Raw genomic sequence first — 20113 nt, forward strand, 5'->3', positions numbered from 1 at the left:
TCCTTCCTGCCCCAGGACTGGGGTTGCCTTTCTCCGCTCTAAGGCCAGGAAGACTGTGTCCTGCTTCTTCCGTTGAGATGCTTTTTTGGTTTTGTGTTTGGTTTTGTATTGCCCCCGTATTTGGAACTTGTCGTATTGTAGTTCAATCTCTGGAACTGCATCAGCACCTAGTGGGGAAAAACACGGAAGGAGATCAAATCCTGCGTGTGAAGGGGACAAAGCCAGAGGAAGATAATTTGCAGATGGACTCAGGGCAGGCAGGACTTTCCAGCCTCAGTCTCCCCGTTGGCCGTTTACCAAGTTTGTAATCTTTCTGGGATTCTTGTCAGTGATCTCTGGATTCCCTTTCCTGCTTGTTTTGTGTGTTGGGAAAAGATGGGAGGGGTACCTTAAAGGGCACACCTGAGCCTGGTTCCATGAACATCTATGCTGACCTAGGAGCCAGGATTTCCAGCCTTCGTGCATCTCCTTATGCAGTTCTTCTGAAGCAGCAGTTCCCTCCAGGCCCCAGGCTCTGTGTCCGATCCATGGTAGCCACTGTTCCCTGGCTGGCATCTGGTGGATCAGGGATGGGTTCTCTCTTGCCAGGATAATGGGTCATATCATTTTTTTTTTTAAGTTTTTTAAAACTTATTGGACAGAGAGCGATAGTAAGAGATTGAACAGAAGCAGGGGAGTGTGAGAGGGAGAAGCAGGTTTCTGTTGGAGCAGGGAGTCTGATGCAGTCCTGCATTCCAGGACCCTGTGATCATGACCTGAGTCGAAGGCAGAAACTTAAAGGCAGAGCCACGATGGTGCCCCATGGCCCATATCCTTGACCAGAGAAACCCACCCTCTCCTTGGTGGTCAAGGGGACTTTTAGGTCCATGTTGTTCTGAAGTCCATGTCTCAAACATTCTCTAGTTTACACACTTAGTCTCAGTTTCCACTCTTACACCAATTTGTCCAAAATTGGGTACTCAGCTTGAGCCCCCAGACCTACTGAGTCCCCTGCACATTGAAAGTGAGGAGATGAGAAGCATCTAGCATGCACGTGGTTGCCAAAACAAAGCAGAGGTAGGAATACTTCTATCAGACAAAACAGAATGAAAAAAAAAAAAAGAGTAGTAAGACACAAAGAAGGACACTGTGTCATAATCATGGAGACAATGCAACAAGAAGATAGAACAATTTTAAATATTTAGACACCCATCATAGGAGGACTCAAATACTTTTATAAAATAGTTAATAAGTGGTGCCTGGGTGCCACAGCGGTTAAGCGTCTGCCTTCGGCTCAGGGCGTGATCCCGCCGTTATGGGATCGAGCCCCACATCAGGCTCTTCCGCTATGAGCCTGCTTCTTCCTTCCCACTCCCCCTGCTTGTGTTCCCTCTCTCACTGGCTGTCTCTATCTCTGTCGAATAAATAAAATCTAAAAAAAAAAAAAAAAGTTAATAAAAAACAGCAGGCAACTAATTGACTGTAATGCAATACAGTAGGGGTTCTAACACCCCACTTCTATTAATGTGGACTTGATCCAAAATGAAAATCAACAAGGAAACAGTGGCTTTGGGTGATGCACTGCTTTTAACAGACGCATGCAGAGCATCCCGTCCTAAAACAGCAGAACACTCATTCCGTTTGCGTGCACATGAAACGTCCTCCAGAACAGATCACTATTAGGCCACAGAACAAGTCTCCACTAATTAAAAAGATGGAAATCATAGCATGCATCTTTTCTGACCACAATGCTATGGACTAGAAATCAACCACAAGAAAACACCAGGGAAGACCATGAATACATGGAGGTCAAAGAACATTCTCCCAAACGATTAGTGATTCAAGCAGGAATTCTAAGATGAAGTAAAAATTAAATGGAAGTAAAGAACAACGATAAGACATGGGTCCCAAAACTTTGGGATACAACAAAAGTGAATCTTAGAGGACGGGTTACAGCAATACAGAAGCAAGAACAATCTCCCATCCCATCACCTGACACAAAGGGATCTAGCATAAGAACAGCAGAGAGCTCTAGAGCAGGGGATCAGCCTTGGTGCGTTGGAGCTCTTGCTGTTGGGCCCATGCATAGCTTCTGTCCTTGCTCAATTTCCCGGCAAGGATGGTGTTCTTTCCCTTCTTCCAGAAAAATTCCCATCAGGGCCACTGGAGAATCAACCCTTTATGGAATTCTAGAATGCTAGAAACTGCCAAAAAGGCCCAGGAAACAACCATGCCTTCCCCATTTGGTATACCAAGGTGCTGATTAGCTTTCTCTTTGGGGAACATTCAACAGTGGTTTTTTGAGACATCATCTTAGGCCCGGATCCCCTGAGGATCTCATGAAAATACAGATTCTGATTCAGTAACACTGGGAGGGACCTGAGACTCTGCATTTCCAACATACTCCCAGCAGATGCCGAGGCTGCTTGTCCACGGACCACACTGAGAACAAGGAGCCAGCGGGCCATTCGACAAAAGTTATCTGTTTCACCAGTGAAAACAGAATTTTCAGCAACAGTTTGGCTACAATGAGGAGGCCTTTTTATTGTCAGGAAGATAAACAGCCAGGGCAGGTCTTTGTCCACATCGGCAGGCCTCTCCTGCTCTTCTCTTCCGGGGTATATGGAGGCAGGATGGAAGGAGGTCAATAGTTTATGAGCTTCTTTAGTTCAGTGGGTTTCCTTCCTGTGCCCTCCCGTATCTCTGCGATGTGTGCAGAGCACATAGTCCTTTCAAGAGGGGTGGCCGAGGCTGAAAGGGGGTAAGGTGGGAGCCTGAGCTCCTGAGTCAGCCCTGACACGTGGGCAGAGGCAGGCGCTAGGGGCCACTCTGTGTGTGGTGCACGGGCTCACTTGGAAATCCGCTAAGTGGGGCAGATGAGCCTGAGAGGTGTGGCATAAGACACTGCTATAAACTACACTGATTTCCCAAAGGATTTTGCAAGTGCTCACAAAAGTTTGAACCTGAGCCCTGTGAGTCCTTTAGGAACAGGGAGATTATGGTCAGGCTTTGCCACAGCCTAAGGGTGAGAACAACAGGGCCTTTGTGGAGTGAGGCATTCATATTGAAGATAAAATATTAGCTGGGTGGTCCGGGATAATGAAGGCATTTATTACCCCGGCCAAGCACAGGTATGTCAGCCTGATCCTCAGACTGCCTGTGCAGAGTCTGGGTTCATGAGGTCTCCAGAGGGGTGAGGCTGGCCACGTAAAGAGTTGGGATAAAGGCACCAATGACCAAAGCGGCTCAGGAGGACGAAAGAGTTGTGACCTGGGGATACAATGGAAGGATGGAATACCATTGCCCTGAAACTGAGACCGGTTTCCAAGAGCGTCCTTATAAACTCTGAACGACAGAGAAAATGGTCTCAATCCAGCCTCACAGGGAAAACACGTACCAGAAAAACAATGGACATCTATGAAGGGTTTAGGAAGCCAGGTGTCCCAGTGACCTGAGCACAGGCCCACAGTTGGCATGTGGGAGGACAAACCACTGGGTTGGCCATGACCTGAAAGTGACCTTGGAGCAGCCCATTGCCTTTCATTTTCCTCGTCTGCTGGGGACAGAGGTTGACTCTAGGTTCCGGAGTTGGCAGGCCTACAGCAGAAGGCAGATCAAAGTACATACTTACTCCATTCCATTCTGTTTACAAAAGATAATTTGGGGGCCCCTGGGTGGCTCAGTCAGTTAAGCGTCTGCCTTCAGCTCAGATCATGATCCCAGGTGCCTGGAGTCAAGTTGCACGTCAGGCTCCCTGCTCAGCAGAGTCTGCTTTTCCCTCTCCCTCTGGCCCTGCTCGTGCTCGCGCTCTCTCTCTTAAATCAATAAATAATGAAAAAATATTTTTACAGAAAGACAATTTGGAAGCCTTGGTGGAATACCTCTCTAAGAATGCCAGTTAAGGAGTAGAATTTTCCAGAATAGGAGTACCAAATGGGCCAGGTACCACACCCCCTTATCAGCTCTAGGGGAAAATTTTTTTATTATGTTATGTTATTCCCCATACAGTACATCATTAGTTTCTGATGTAGTGTTCCATGATTCATTGTTTGCCTATAACACCCAGTGCTCCATGCAATACGTGCCCTCCTTAATACCCAGCCCCGGCCTAGCCCAATCCCCCACTCCCTCCCCTCTGAAACCCTCAGTTTGTTTCCCAGAGTCCATAGGGGAAGACGTTTTTAAACAAACACAATTTGATGAGTTTTGACACATGTATATACCCATGATAATGAACATAGTCATCATTCTCAAAAAATTCCCTGATGCCCTTACAATCCTTCCCTTCCCCAACCGTCCCGTCACCAGGTAATCACTGGTCTACTTTCTGTCTGTCTATTTTTATGCAAGGGTGCTCTTTATTTTTTTATTTAAATCCAATTAATTAACATATAATGTATTATTTGTTTCAGAGGTAGAGGCCAGTGATTCATCAGTCTCATATAATACACAGTGCTCATTACATCACGTGCCCTCCTTAATGCCCAGCACCCGGTTACCCCATCCCCCACCACCTCCCCTCCAGCAACCCTCAGTTTGTTTCCTATGATTAAGAGCCTCTTATGGCCTGTCTCCCTCTCTCTCATCTTGTTGTATTTTTCCTCTCTTCCCCATGATCCTCTATTTTGTTTCTTTAATTCCATGTATGCATGAGATCATATGATAATTGTCTTTCTCTGATTTATTTTGCTTAGCGTAATCCCACCAGTTCCATCTACATCATTGCAAATGGCAAGATTTCATTGTTTTGATGGCTGAGTAGTATTCCATTATACATACCACGTATATACATTCCATTCCATATATACCACATCTTCTTTATCCATTCATCTGTCAATGGACATCTGGGCTCTTTCCATAGTTTGGCTGGTGTGGACATTGCTGCTATAAACATTGGGATGCAGGTGCCCCTTCGGGTCACTATATTTGTATCTTTGGGATAAATACCTAGTAGTGCAATTGCTGGGTCATAGGGAAGTTCTGTTTTTAACTTTTTGAGGAACCTTCAAATTCTTCTCCAGAATTAGGTACCAGTTTCCACTCCCGCCAACAGGGCAAGAGGGTTCCCCTTTCTCCTCATCCTTGCCAACATCTGTCATTTCCTGACTTGTTAATGAGGTGGTATCTCATTATGATTTTGATTTGTATTTCCCAAGTGATATGGAACATTTTTTCATGTGTCTGTTGTCCATTTGTATGTTTTCTTTGGAGAATGTCTATTCGTGTCTTCTGCCCATTTCTTGCTTGGATTATTTATTCTTTGGGTGTTGACTTTGATAAGTTCTTTATAGATTTTGGATATTAGCCCTTTATCTGATTAAGACATTTGCAGATATCTTCTCCTATTCCGTGGGCTGCCTCTTAGTTTTTTTGACTGTTTCCTTGGCTGTGCAGAAGCTTTTTATCTTGATGAAGTCCCACAAGTTCATTTTTTCTTTTGTTTCCCTTGCCTTTGGAGATGTGTCATGAAAAAGGTTGCTGTCCTAGAGGTTGCTGCCTATGCTCTCCTCTAGGATTCTGATGGATTCCTGTCTCACACTTAGGTCTTTCATCCATTTGGAGTTTATCTTTGTGTATGGTGTGAGAGAGTGGTCAAGTTTCATTCTTTTGCATGTAGCTGTCCAATTTTCCCAACACCATTTGTTGAAGAGAGCGTCTTTTTTCCATTGGGTATTCAGTCCTGCTTTGTGGAAGATAAATTGACCATAGAGTCGAGGGTCCACTTCTGGATTCTCTGTTCTGTTCCATTGATCTATGTGTCTGTTTTTGTGCCGGTACCATACTGTCTTGATGATTACAGCTTTGTAATATAGCTTGAAGTCTGGAATCATGATGCCTCCAGCTTTGGATTTCTTTTTCAATATTACTTTTGCTATTTGGGGTCTTTTCTGGTTCCATACAAGTTTTAGGATTGTTTGCTCTGGGTCTATGGAAAATGCTGATGGTATTTTGATAGGGATTGTGTTGAATGTGTAGATTGCTTTGGGTAACATAGACATTTTAACAATATTTGTTCTTCCAATCCATGAGCATGGAATGTTTTTCCATTTCTTTGTGTCTTCCTCGATTTCTTTCATAAGGTTCTATAATTTTCAGAGTACAGACCCTTTACCTCTTTGGTTCTGTTTATTCCTAGGTAATTTAATGGGTTTTTTGGGCAACTGTAAATGGGATCGATGCCTTCTCTTTCATCTGCCTCATTCTTAGTGTATCAAAATGCAACTGACTTCTGTGCACTGATTTCATATCCTGCCACTTTGCTGAATTCCTGTATGAGTCCTAGCAATTTTTGGGTGGAGTCTTTGGGACTTTCTCCATAGAGTACCTTGTTTGACTTCTTCTTTGCCAGTTTGGATGTCTTTTCTTTCTGTTGTCTGATTGCTGAGGTGAGGACTTCCAGTACTATGTGGAACAACAGTAGTGAGAGTGGACAGCCTTGTCATGTTCCTGACCTTATGGGAAAAGCTCTCAGATTTTCAGCGCTGAGGATGATATTTGCCATGGGTTTTTCATATGTGGCTTTTATGATGCTGAGGCATGTTCCCTCTATCCCTACACAGCAGAGAGTTTTTATCAAGAAAAGGTTTTGTATTTTCTTAAATGCTTTTTCTGCATCAATTGAGAGGATCGTATGGTTCTTGACCTTTCTTTTATTAATGTGGTGTATCACATTGATTGATTTGCAGATGTTGAACCATCCTTGCAGCCCAGGAACAAATCCTAAATGGTCACGGTGAATTATCCTTTTAATGTACTGTTGGATCCTATTAGCTAGTATCTTGGTGAGAATTTTTGCATCGATGTTCATCAGGAATATTGGTCTGTAATTCTCCTTTTTGGTGGGGTCTTTGGTTTGGGGATCAAGGTAGTGCTGGCCTCATAGAAAGAGTTTGGAAGTTTTCCTTCCATTTCTATTTTTTGAAACAGCTTCAGGAGAATAAGTTATTAATGCTTCTTTATATGTTTGGTTTCCGCTGGTAGGCCATCTGGTCCTGGACTCTTGTTTGTTGGGAGATTCTTAATTACTGCTTCAATTTCTTTGCTGATTATGGGTCTGTTCAGGTTTTCTAGTTCTTCCTGTTTCAGTTTTGGTGGTTTATATGTTTCTGGGAATGCATCCATTTCTTCCAGATTGCCAAGTTTGTTGGCACATAATTGCTCATAATATGTTCTTATAATTGTTTGTATTTCTTCAGTGTTGGTTGTGATCTCTCCTCTTTCGTTTGTGATTTTGAGTCCTTTCTCTTTTCTTTTGGATAAGTCTGGCTAGGGTTTATCAATCTTATTCTTTCAAAGAATGAGCTCCTAGTTTTGTTGATCTGTTCTACTGTTCTTTTGATTTCTATATCATTGATTTCTGTTCTAATCTTTGTTATTTCTCTTCTCCTGCTGGCTTTAGGCTTTATTTGCTGGGTTTTTTCCCCATCTCCTTTAGGAGTAAGGTTAGGATGTGTATTTGAGAATTTTCTTGTTTCTTGAGAAAGATCGGTATTGCTATATACTTCCCTCTTAGGACTACCTTTGCTGCATTCCAAAGGTTCTGAACTGTCGTGTTTTCATTTTCATTTGCTTCCATTTTTTTTTTTAATTCTTTAATTTTCTGCTTGGCGCCTTCATTCTTCAGTAAGATGTTCTTTAAGCTGGGGCGCTTGGGTGGCACAGCGGTTAAGCGTCTGCCTTCGGCTCAGGGCGTGATCCCGGCGTTATGGGATCGAGCCCCACATCAGGCTCCTCCATTATGAGCCTGCTTCTTCCTCTCCCACTCCCCCTGGTTGTGTTCCCTCTCTCGCTGGCTGTCTCCGTCTCTGTCGAATAAATAAATAAAATCTTAAAAAAAAAAAAAAAAGATGTTCTTTAAGCTCCATGTATTTGTGGTCTTCCAAATTTTTTCTTATGGTTGACTTTAAGTTTTACAGCATTGTGGGGGCGCCTGGGTGGCACAGCTGTTAAGCGTCTGCCTTCGGCTCAGGACGTGATCCCGGCGTTATGGGATCGAGCCCCACATCAGGCTCCTCCATTATGAGCCTGCTTCTTCCTCTCCCACTCCCCCTGCTTGTGTTCCCTCTCTCGCTGGCTGTCTCTGTCTCTGTCGAATAAATAAATAAAATCTTAAGAAAAAAGAAAAAAAAAGTTTTACATTATTGTGGTCTGAAAATGTGTAGGGAACCATCCCAGTCTTTTGGTACCTGTTGAGACCTGATTTGTGACCCAGTATGTGATCTATTCTGGAGAATGTTCCATGTGCACTTGAGAAGAATGTGCATTCTGCTCCTTTAGGATGAAGTGCTCTGAATATATCTCTAAAGTCCATCTGGTCCAGTGTGTCATCCAAAGCCCTTGTTTTTTGATGCAAAGAGTGAGATCTTGTTGATTGTTGATCTTCTGCTTAGATCATCTGTCCATTGCTCTTTGCAAACTGAAGGGTAAGAAATCAGAGAAAGACAAACCTTATGAGACTCTTGACTCTGGGAAACAACCTGAGGGTTGCGGAAGGGGAGTTGGGTGGGCGGATGGGGTAACTGGGTGATGGGCATTAAGGAGGGCACATGATGTAATGAGCACTGGGTATTATATGCAACTGATGAATCACTAAACTTCACCTCTGAAACATATACTATACATTAATTAAAAAAAAAAAAGCAGGTAGATAGAGCAATGGAACAGAAGAGAGAGCCCCCAAATAAATTCACACATACATGGATAAGTGATCTTTGATGAGGGTGCCAAGAGTACACAATGAGGAAAGGATAGTCTCTTTAACAATCAACAGAATGAAAAGGCAGTCTATAGAATGGGAGAATCCAATTGCAAACCTTGTATCAGAAAAGAGACTAGGGGCCCTGGGTGGCTCAGCTGATTAAGCATCCAACTCTTTATTTCAGCTTAGGGCATGATCTCAGGGTTATGAGTTCAAGCCCTGCTTTGGGCTCCATACTCATTTTGGATTCTGCTTGAGATTCTCTACCTTGTCCTCTGCCCCACCTACTACTTGCTCACTCTCTCTCTAAAAAATAAAATCTTTAAAAAATAAAAAAGAGGCTAATATCCAAAATATATAAGAAACTGCTACTAATCATTAAAAATAAAAGTGTTTAATCCAGGGGCACCTGAATAACTCAGTTGGTTAAGCATCTGCTTTCTGCTCAGGTGATGATCCCGGAGTCTTGGAATCAAGTCCCACATCAGGCTCCCTGCTCAGCAGAGTCTGCTTCTCCCTCTGACCCTCCCTCCTCTTGTGCTTTCTCTCTCTCTCTCAAAATAAATGAATCTTTTAAGAAAGTGTTTAACCCAACATAAAAATGGGCTAAATATTTCAATAGACATTTTTCCAATGAAGAAATACAAATGGCTGACAGACATATGAAAAGCAGCTCAGCATCATTAATCATCAGAGAAATCTAAATCAAAGGACAATATCATGTCACCTGTTAGGATGGTTTACATATATGTTGGTAAGAAAATGGAAATTTGAATACTCATATACTGTTAGTGAGAATGTAAAATGGTACAGCCATTATGGAAAACAGTACTGAGTTTCCTCAGATAATTGCAAATAGAACCACCATATGATCCAGTAATCACATATCTAGGGATACATCCAAAGGAAATGAAATCAGTAGATGACCCTAGTATTTGTTATGATAGTCACCAACTCCTGTGTCGTGTTGAATTCAGAGGAAATAATTTTATCTTCCATCACTATTGTTAACTATAAACTGTAAGTGTCCTTCATCAAGTTGACAAAGTCTTTCTTAATTCTTATTTTGCTGAGAGTTTTTAAAATCTTGAATGTATGTTGAATTGTCCTAAATGCTTTTTCTGTATCTGCTGAAATGATCAAGATTCTTCTTCTTCAGTCCGTTGACTTGGGAATTACTGTATCAGTTTCCCATTGCTGTAACCAATTACCACAAATGTATTGCCTTCAAACCTCATAAATATAGTGTCTTACACTTCTGCAGGTTAGAGTCTCATATGGGCCTCACTGGACTAAAATAAATACGTCTGTAGGGTGTTCCTTTTTGGAGGCGCTGGGAGAGAATCTGGTTCCTGGCTTTTTCTAGCTTCTAGAGGTTGTCTACACTCCCTGCTTAGTTGCCCCTTCCACCTCTAATGCCAGCAATAGCTGACTGACTGCCCCACATCCTAGTAGACTCTTCTGCTGCACTTCCACTTTTCATGACCTTGTGACCACTTGGATAATCCAGGATCATCTCCTGATTTTAATGTGAGCTGATTGGCAACCTAATTCCATCTGCAACTTTAATTCCCCTTCCCCATGTAAGGCAACATGCGGGCAGATTCCAAGGATTAGAACATGGACATTTGTGGGGGGCATCATTCTGCTAGAGCTGGTACCCAGGGCTGAGTGTCAAGGAGCAGGGACATATATGAATGCAGGAGCCCATCTCCCCATGGTGCCTAGGGAGAGAATAAGAGGGACTTAGGGTTGCCCCTTTCTGGAATCTCAGGGAGCAGAGCTCTTGAGCATCTATACACGACCTGTGCCCCTCTCATTGTGCTCCTCACTTTCTGCACAGATGAGAGCTGAACTTTTCTGGGTGGAAGATTTGTGGGGGGCCCCTCATTCAGCTCTGGTCCACTCCCTCATTCACCCAACTCACTGTTCTACTTGTCCCTCCCCCGTGCCAGGGTCTGTGGTCCAGGTGGGGTTGACTCAGCCACCCTCAGTGTCCAAGGGCCAAGGAGAGATGGCCACCAGCACGTGCACTAGGGGAGCAGCTCAGCTTCAGCAACACCTGGGCGTTGTTGCCAAACTCCTGACCCCCAGATTTGCAATTGCCTCTCAGAAGAGATTCCTGGGCTCCAGGTCAGGCAGCCAGGCTTCTTGATCTCTGGGCTTCAGCCTGGAAAAGAGGCTGATTATTACTGCTTAGTGTGGGACAGCAGCTTGATGCCTACATTGTCCTCAAGGCCCACAGGGAAGTGAGATAAAAACCTGTTGGCTGTCTGTACCTTCTCACTGTCCAGAGTTATTGCTGTCATTTTGTGGCCAAGTGGCTGCTGCTGAGTTCTGGAGTAGTGTAATGGGGGCCGTCCTTTCTCCTCTGGTTCTCTGATACTGTGTGGTTGATGCACCCCCATTTCTAAGATCCTGGGTATGGTTTGCTGACCCAGCTGTCCACAATTTCTGGAGCTTTTGGTCAGATCACTCAGTCCTGCACTGGAAGTATTGGTGTGGATTATTATGTTAGTGACTGGAACCAGCTTTGCTCTGGGAAAAAAATGCAGAGTCCCTCTTCTTCCCTTGAAAGTTCTGCTTCCCTCCAATTTCCTGATACTATATGTGTACACCCAAACAACAGACCCAATCAACCCTCGGGTCCAGTATCAGGCAGAGGTTAACTGGCGTGTGCCAAAGAGGGCTGGGTGGTCCCTCCCATTCCTCAGAGTGGAGCACCCACAAGATGTGCTTAGCTCTCTCTCCCTGTCCTTGAGGGCTTCCCTATTTTGTCCCCCAATCAGGAATGATGGAGAGAGAGCAACACAGGATGAGGTGAAGGGGATCCCCCTGACTGCCACAGTGGAAAGTGGGTTGGTCTTGGCTGATCTGTCATGGTCTTTGGTCCTTCTGCTGTTCTTTTTTTTTTTTTTTTTTTTAAAGATTTTATTTATTTATTTGACAGAGAGATAGGCAGCGAGAGAGGGAACACAAGCAGGGGGAACGGGAGAGGAAGAAGCAGGCTCCCAGCAGAGGAGCCCGATGTGGGACTCGATCCCGGAACGCCGGGATCACGCCCTGAGCCGAAGGCAGACGCTTAACGACTGCGCTACCCAGGGGCCCCTTCTACTGTTCTGAATCTGGAACAAGTTCTCTCTGAGGTTGGGTTCCCTCTGGATCCCCCTCTACAGTGATCTACAATGGAGGAAGAAGCTGTGGAGGTCACTTCACTGAGTGCAAGGCTGTGGAAGAGGCTGCAGTCTTAAGAGGAGGCTCCTGGGCAGTGAAGAGACCCCCCTCTGGGAGGAGGGGATAGTGGACAGGTGGATGGGCATGCAACTCTCTCTCCAAGGTCCCCTTCTGTATGTACATCTGGCCCTAACACAGCAGGAGGAGTTGTGGGCCTGCCTTGCCACAAACCCCTGGGGTACATCGGCTGTGGGAGGCCATCAAGGGGAGGGGAAGGATCTGCATGACTTCCCTGTCCTCCCTTTGAGTGGGGCCAGTAGGTAAAATCGACTTTGGGCCCCGCGGGAAGCAGAACTCGAAGGGTCTTTCCATCACAGCCTCGTCCTCTTTCCTCCCCACTCCTCTCACTCTCTGCTCAGGTGATTTGCTGACAGTGGATCAGGGGAGGCCCTGCCACTTCCTTCTTATAGACATCATATGACCTCAGACTCACCATCCCTGTGTCTCTTTCCATTTCAGGGCCCTGGGCACAGTCTACACCGTCTCGGGAATCTCAGTGTCGGGGTCTCCTGGACAGAGAGGTGCTGTGTCTCGCACTGGGCTCGCAGTGCGTCATTGGACTTTGGCACAGGATGAATGCTGTCCTCAAAACTGTGACCCTCTGAAGCCCCCGCACTTAGCTCCCTCTGGTATTCTGGTGATGCATGCTGCTTCAGTTAGTTGTGAAAAGTCCTATTCAACGGAAAACTGAGTATATTTAGAATGATGTGTTCATTGAATAGATCGATGTAAGAAGTGACCTCTAAGGATTCATGTGTGAGTTCTTTTCTCTAGGAAATTGTCTTGATGACTCATCCCATGTCTTCCGTGACTGTAGGATTAACCATGCTTTTTTGCCTCAATTTGGACAAGTCACTTAACTCCTTTGCAGGTAGGCTGCATGCAGAGGTGACCAAACTTATTTTACAAGTTTGGACTAAATGAACAAATGCATTGACTGCTTAGGACATGTGGAAGACCCCTGAGGGTGGGTCTTTGGAAAAACCCTGAGAGACCGTGGTCAACCTGGCCGGGAGGGCAGTGACACCGCAGTGCTACTATGTATCCTACATCCTCTAGATTCCAGGAGAGACATCCAGCTGTAGCCACCCATGTTTTAAGAAAAAGTGGCAGGGAAAAAGACAAAATGTCAGACACAAAAGAAAGAACTGAGAAAATAATGCCCATAACATAGGTTGACTGGGGTTGACTGTGACAATGGAGAGAGACAGCTGTGACAAGACAAGGATCTCAGAGCTGCAGAGAGGCGCATGCCTCTCTGAGTGATCATGATTTGCTCAGAGGACATGACCCAGTAATGTGAGACTAGGCTGTCAGTAGGCCACCAACCAACATTTAGTGAAGGGTAGCATGACAGATACATCCCAAGATCTTACATGAATACAACTTCTCTCTCTCCTCACAAATGCCCCCTTGAGGAATGACTGTTAGTCCTGTTTTTGACATGAGGAGACATCTCCTAGAAATGTTTTTTGATCCTGCTGTGTGTCATGTGGTGTGAATGGCAGAGCGAGGCATGGTGCAGGCCATGCAGATTCAGATCCTGCACCCTCCCCACTGCAACGTGTTGTCCTCACTGCACTGTCTCTGGAGAATCTCTGTCCCGTTCACCAGGTGCAAGGAGGTAAGTGCAGGATTACTGGTACGAACTTCACATTCTCTCCCTCCATGGATCCTAATTATTCTTGGGAAGATATACATAAAATAACCACACAATAAAAAGGTCAACTAATAGGAGATCCCTGAAAAAGATGACCTGGGCACAGCTCTAGTCAGGGAGATTTTGGGAGGTTCTCTGGAAGAGGGGCTGACTGAACCCCTATCTGAGGAATGCATTCAGGGTAACTTGGGGTGCAGCCTGGGTAGTGGCTGGAGTGGGCAGTGGAGGAGGAGGTGATGCCTGCAGAAAGAACATCGTATGGATGGAATCAGGAGGCGATGAGGAAAGTTTGAGGACGAGGCGATGGGAGGTCAATGTGACTGGAGCTGTTTCGCAGTCAACAGACAACTCGTAACCAACCAAGCAAACCGCATGCTGCCTAGACACAGCTCAGTGCGGTCAACTCAAAGCCACAGTAATGCTGTCGTGAGGCTCAGACTTCCACTGTGACATGAGGCCCAGCGAGAAGCCGAGTCCTTCCCAACCCGTCTGCTGCACACACGTCAGTGTGATGTACGTGTCTGGAGTGGTCTCCAGGCAAACAGGATGATGAAAATCAGCTACTTCCTCTTGACTGCTCTAGCGAGGCCTTGGGCAATTTGGAGCAATTTTACATGTATTTTTTTAATTTTTTTTAAAGATTTTATTTATTTGACAGAGAGAGAGACAGCGAGAGAGGGAACACAAGCAGGAGGAGTGGGAGAGGAAGAAGCAGGCCTCCCGCCAAGCAGGGAGCCCGATGCGGGGCTCGATCCCAGGCCCCCGGGATAATGACCTGAGCTGAAGGCAGACGCTTAACGACTGAGCCCCCCCGGTGCCTGTACATATATTTTAAAGATACAGTGTGGATTTAGAATGATAGGCAGTTTTACACCATATCTTGGAATCTCTGTATATCTTCATGTTTTCTTTCTATATAGTACAAGCCTTATCAAGATAAGTAAAATATACATGACCAAAGATAATTGATTTTATTCCCAAATAACTTTCTCTATGACTGTGAAGATGAATTAAGTAAATTTACAAGTTCAAGAAATCATACATATATTAAATATCCAAACTCTACCATTACAAAATTGTGCATATGATAAGCTTTAGTTTTTTTTAAGTTGGAGGAAGAATATAACAACAAAGCCCTGTTTAATGACCTAAATTCAACCTGAGGATCTGGTTGGTCACTATTATCCAGAGGTGCCACGTCATATTATTCAGTATACGATTTTAAGAAAATTCTTTTATTTTTTTAAAATTTAATTCCTTTTAAAGTGACACTCTATTTTGAAGCTGAGTTTCATGTCTGTGACCTAACAGTGTGCACACAACTGCATGAGGAGTCTCTCTGAGACACAGTTTACGTTGAACTGTGATTCCTGCAAACACCTGAGGATAATCAGTCATGGACTGTGGCTTGAGTATGAGTATGATGTGGTGAGTGACTTTAGTGCAAATGGCAGCTTAAAGACCTCCAAAAATTCTCTCCTCAAAAAAAAATCAATGAGGAAACTGGCAAAAATTGCCACCAACATCTTAAGAACTCTGGAAATAAACTCAAACTTGCAGCAGTAGAGGGAATGTTGATACTGGTGGAAGAGGGAGGAAAAAAAACAGGTGAGTCTCAGTCAGAACCATGAGTTTTGTGCTGTTTTAACATGGCCGAGTCCCATCCCCTGCCCTGTGGCTCCAGAGTAGTTCAGAAAACTAAAGCCCATGTTCACAGTGAAAGACAGCAATGCGGCAGCCACTGGAGAGAACAGAATGGGTCCGGAGCTCCCTCAAAACCTCATTTCTAGAGAATTACCACTAATGGGTCTGAGGGATGTCTGCAAGACCCTACTTGTTTGACTGTTTGTGTTTAATCTCACTTGGAGCTTGCCCAGAACAAAAAGCCTTTTCCCAGCATAATTGTCAAAAAAGAAATTATAGGCAGTTGCTTAACTTGTGGTTGGTTGGTTAAAGTGATAGATATTAGTTGGAGCAAACAATAGAGTAATAGAAAGCTTACAAGGACCACCAAAAAATGAGATTTCCATGAGGGGATCTGAAAAGTTCTGACTTATTCTTACGAATCTAGAACACTGTAAGCATACCCAGGAGAGACCCTAGAAGGCCCTTAGCTCTCCCCCTGCCTGACCTGGATGTTCTGCACAAGCAACAATGAAGGTTTTCAGCTACCAGCTGAATTTTGAAGATACGATTCAACATGCTCACGAAGCCCTTCGACAAAGACTGAATGACTTAGTTCTAGGCTGTTCGTGAGATCTCTCTCCGGCCAATAGCTGACCGCCATAGAGCTGAGCAGGGACTACAGTGGTCACACGTGACAAAGAATACAGACTTTGGAGAATTAGTTCATTAAAGTCACTAATGAGAAAGCAATGACAAAAAATAGCAAAGCCAACAAATCCTAGGGAAGAGTGAGAATCCGATTTCTAGAGTTGTCATATGATATTATTTTAAATAACCAATTTACAGTCCCCCTCCCCAGTAACAAGATACCTGCAGGGAAACCAGAAGTCTGTGCAGAAAAAAGTTGGCATACCAGGGCCAAGTGTGCTTTCCTATGACAGGCCTGCTTGTCAGACTGACCCTGTCTGAAGTCTGGGAACTTGGAATCAAGAGGGACCCCACCATTCTCTGGTAAGTGTGGCTTGCTGTGCCTAGACTGTTGGTGCAAACCCTGTGGTTTATGCAGAACATATCTTTGCTGATAGAACTCTGAAATTCAGGTGTGTGCGAGGCAGAGGGTGCCTAAATGACCAGTTCCCACTAAAAACCTCTGAGTACAAAGTCTCTAATGAGCTTTCCTGGAAGATGTTTCACACTTTATTGCTGGAGGAATGAAGTGTACCTTTGTGATGCCACTGGAGCAGTTCTCTTGAAAGCTTGTGGCTGGTTTTCTCTGAACCTCCCATGCACCTTTCCCTTTGCTTATTTTGCTTAGTGTGCTTTCACTGTAATAAATCATAACTATCAGGATGGCTATATACTGAGTTCAGTTAGTCTTTCTAGAGGGACGGATGTTGGAGGTGCTCTTGGGCTGTCCCCCACACATAAGCTGATATACAAGGAGAAAAAAGCAATGAATACACACTGTCCCTAAGCAAAGTCCAGACACTGGACTTACGAGACAGATACTTTGTATCAGCTCTTTTAAGTATATGTAAAGAATTAAGGGAAATGATATTTAAAGAACTAAAACATAGTATGAGAATTATATCTCTCCAAGTAGAGAATAACAATAAAAAAGATGTGAATTATAAAAGAGAAACAGATATTCTGGAGTTGAAAAGTATAGTAACAACTGAAAATGTCACTAAAGGGGCTTGTATTCACTTCCTAGGACCGCTGTAAGAAATTACTACACTCTACATGGGCTAAAACAATAGAAATTTACTCTTTCACACGTCTGAAGGCTGGAAATCTGAAGTCAAGCTATAACTTAGGCTCTGCTTCCTATTGAAAGAGCTAGAGAACTATCTTTCCTTGCCCCTTGCTATCTTTTGGTAGTTTCTGGAAATTCATGGCTTTCCTTGGATTGCATCTGCATCACTCTAAACCCTGCCTCTGTCATCACATGGTGGCTTTCTCCCCTCTGTGTCTGTGTGTCCAAACCTCCCTGCTCTTATAAGGACAGCAGCCATTCAATCAGGGCACACTCTAATCCAGTGTAACCTTATCTTGATTATATCTGCAAAGACCTTATTTCCAAATAAGGATACTTTCACAGGTACTGTGGGGTACAACTTTAATGTATAATTTGGGGAGACACAAAGCCACAACAAAGCTGAACAACAGATTTGAGCAGGAAAAAGACAAAAATTTGAAGATAGATTAATAGAGATCCAGTCTGATGAACAGTGAGTTAAAAAATATGGATGGGAGAAAAAAATAGCAGAGCCTCGCGGACCTGTATAATACAATAAGCATGCCAACGTATGCACAAAGAAAAGTCCCCAGAAAAATAAAAGACAGGGAATGAAATATAAAATAAGTAAAAGATAAAATAAATAAAAGAGAGGGACAGTGAAGATATGTGAAGTAACAATAGCCAAAATCTCACCAAATTTCATGAGAAACATTAATAAAAATATTCAAGAAGTTCAAAAAAGTCCAAGCAGGATAAACCCACCTCATAATAAAATTGTTCAAGGCCAAAGACAAAGAGAAAATCATGAAAGCAACTAATCATTCACAAAGGCTCCTCAATTTTATGGCTAATTTTCATCAGAAACCAGAGGCCAGAAGGCAGTGGGATGACGTGAAAAGTGCCAAAAGACAGAAACTGTCAGCCAAGAGCTCTGCATCTAGCAGATGTCTTTCAGTAATAAAGGAGACGTTGAGACATTCCCAGATAACATCTGAGAGAACCCACTGCTTTCACAAGGCCTACAAAGAAATACTAAGGGCCCTTCAAGCTGAAATGAAAAGACAACAGAGTAACTTAAATCTACATGAAGAAATAAAGAGTTGCGTAGGTTAATATACAAGAAAGTGTAAATATATAAGTATGTATATGTTGGCTAATGAATTTAAATAAAAAATATAAAAGTATGTAAGATGTGTATAATTGTAAACAATGTATTATTTTCTCCTGATTTAAAAGGCACCACCTGAAGTCAATATTATAAACATGCTGACGAGCACACAGTGTATAAAGATATAATTTGTATGACCATGGCAATAAGGGGAGGGTGTGCATTGAATCTACATGAAGGTAGTTTCTATATGCCATGGAAATTAATCTGGTATTAATCCAATTAGAATGTTATAATTTAAGGTGTTAATTATAATCTGAGGGAAGCTACTAAGAACATAACCCAGAATATATAGCAAAAGAAGCACCATGGAAATGTATTCGGTACGCTAGAACATAACATAAAAAACCGGTAATGGAGGACTATTAGAAAAGAGATGACATATACAGCCAAAAAACCAAACCAAAACAAAAAACAGATACCAATGCTAGCTGATTAGTAATTAAATATTCATGGATTATATACTCCAATTCAGAGGCAGATATTGGCAGAATGGATTTAAAAAAACCCTATAATCTCTATTTGCTGCCTATGAGGGAGTCACGCTTTAAGTCTAAGACAGAGAGGTTGAAAATAAAAGGAAAATAAATGCTAAGCAAGTAGTAACCAAAAGAGAACGAGACTGGCTTTGATAATATAAGACAGACTTTTATGACATTTTTCTTCTAGAAAAAAAAAGGACATTTTATAATGACAAAAGGGCCCATCCTTCGAGATTATGAACGTTTTACAAGAGAACTCCAAACTATATAAAACAAACTGACGAAAATGAAGAGAAACAGACCCCTCAACAATTGGAGGCTTCAATATTCAACTTCCAATAGTGAAAAGTCATTTCTTGTGATGCTCACAGGGTGGGAGGAGTAGGGGCTGAGATCCATATTTCATGGTGCAGGTACTGAAATTTAGAGATTAAGTGACTTTCTCAGAGTTGCAGCTCAACTGCAACTGAATGATGGTTCTGAGTCAGGGGATACAGACGGTTCCCTGGAGATAGAGATCCCTGATCACCTGAATACGAGATCAGGTCCTGGACACCTGAATTGAGCCCTTTCCTCACTCCCTTGCTCATATCCTCTTGCCCCAAGGTTTCTGCAGGCAGACACCTGGTATGTCAAGGAGGTGCCTGCACCAAGAGGATGGCTCAAATCCTGACCCAACTCCTGGCTCTGTGTTTCAATCCCTGACTCAAAATACATTGTCTTTCCTCCAAATGAAGAACAACCCCTGATGGAGTGGGGGGATCTGAGCATGTCTCCATCTCCCCTCACTTGCCCCCAGCACTTGATTCTATCTGCTGCCTTTCAGTGAGACTCCCTGGTGGTCAGGTGATCACCCTGAATGACCAGTAGTCTGCTTGCCTCCCAACTGGCTCAGAACCCAGGACATTCTAAACCAACTGCCCACGTGACAGTTGCCCAAAGAACTAGCTTCGTCTTCAACTGACCAAACTTGGATGATGAGCAGTTCATTAACTAGGAGAGGGGTCTGCCAGGCTGGACTTTTGTGGCTTAGTGGATGAAATCTACACACCTCCAGTGTCTCCCTGACTATCTGACCCACCCTCAGAGCAGCCACTACGGAAGGCATGGCTGAGAGCAGGAAGTAGCCACACTGGCCCTTGAGTATGCACCTTCCCTGCTCACTCCTTCCTTTCCAACATCCAGTGTCTTTTGTACAAACTACAGTCCTTCTTCTTGAATCTAATTACTGATTTTACTCCCATGCCACCTTCAATGGAGTAGTTAGTGGGGGTGATATTTGTGGCCCTACCATGTTGTTTGGTCAGATGCCCATTTCAATGTGGCTGAACCACTGTGGGCACAGCCAGCAGAACAGTGGACAGCCAGCAGATCTTCTTAAACACAAATAGTTATATTGTGAATCCCGTGTTTGAATCCCTTATGATTTTTCTTTTTATAACCTGAGCCACAATCCTAGAAAACATACTGAAAATAGAACTGTTGATATGCAGCTGAGAGAAGACCCTGGGAGCACATTCATTCA

At 43.7% G+C, this 20113-nt stretch overlaps 1 protein-coding gene across 1 annotated transcript in view; it reads right to left on the reverse strand.

The window, feature by feature from the left end:
• Window positions 1-20113, reverse strand: part of LOC125281381 (dual oxidase 1-like) — a 273276-nt gene that overhangs the window by 143380 nt on the left and 109783 nt on the right.

Source organism: Ursus arctos, unplaced genomic scaffold (genome assembly GCF_023065955.2).
Source record: "Ursus arctos isolate Adak ecotype North America unplaced genomic scaffold, UrsArc2.0 scaffold_16, whole genome shotgun sequence".
Classification (NCBI taxonomy): Eukaryota; Metazoa; Chordata; class Mammalia; order Carnivora; family Ursidae; genus Ursus; species Ursus arctos.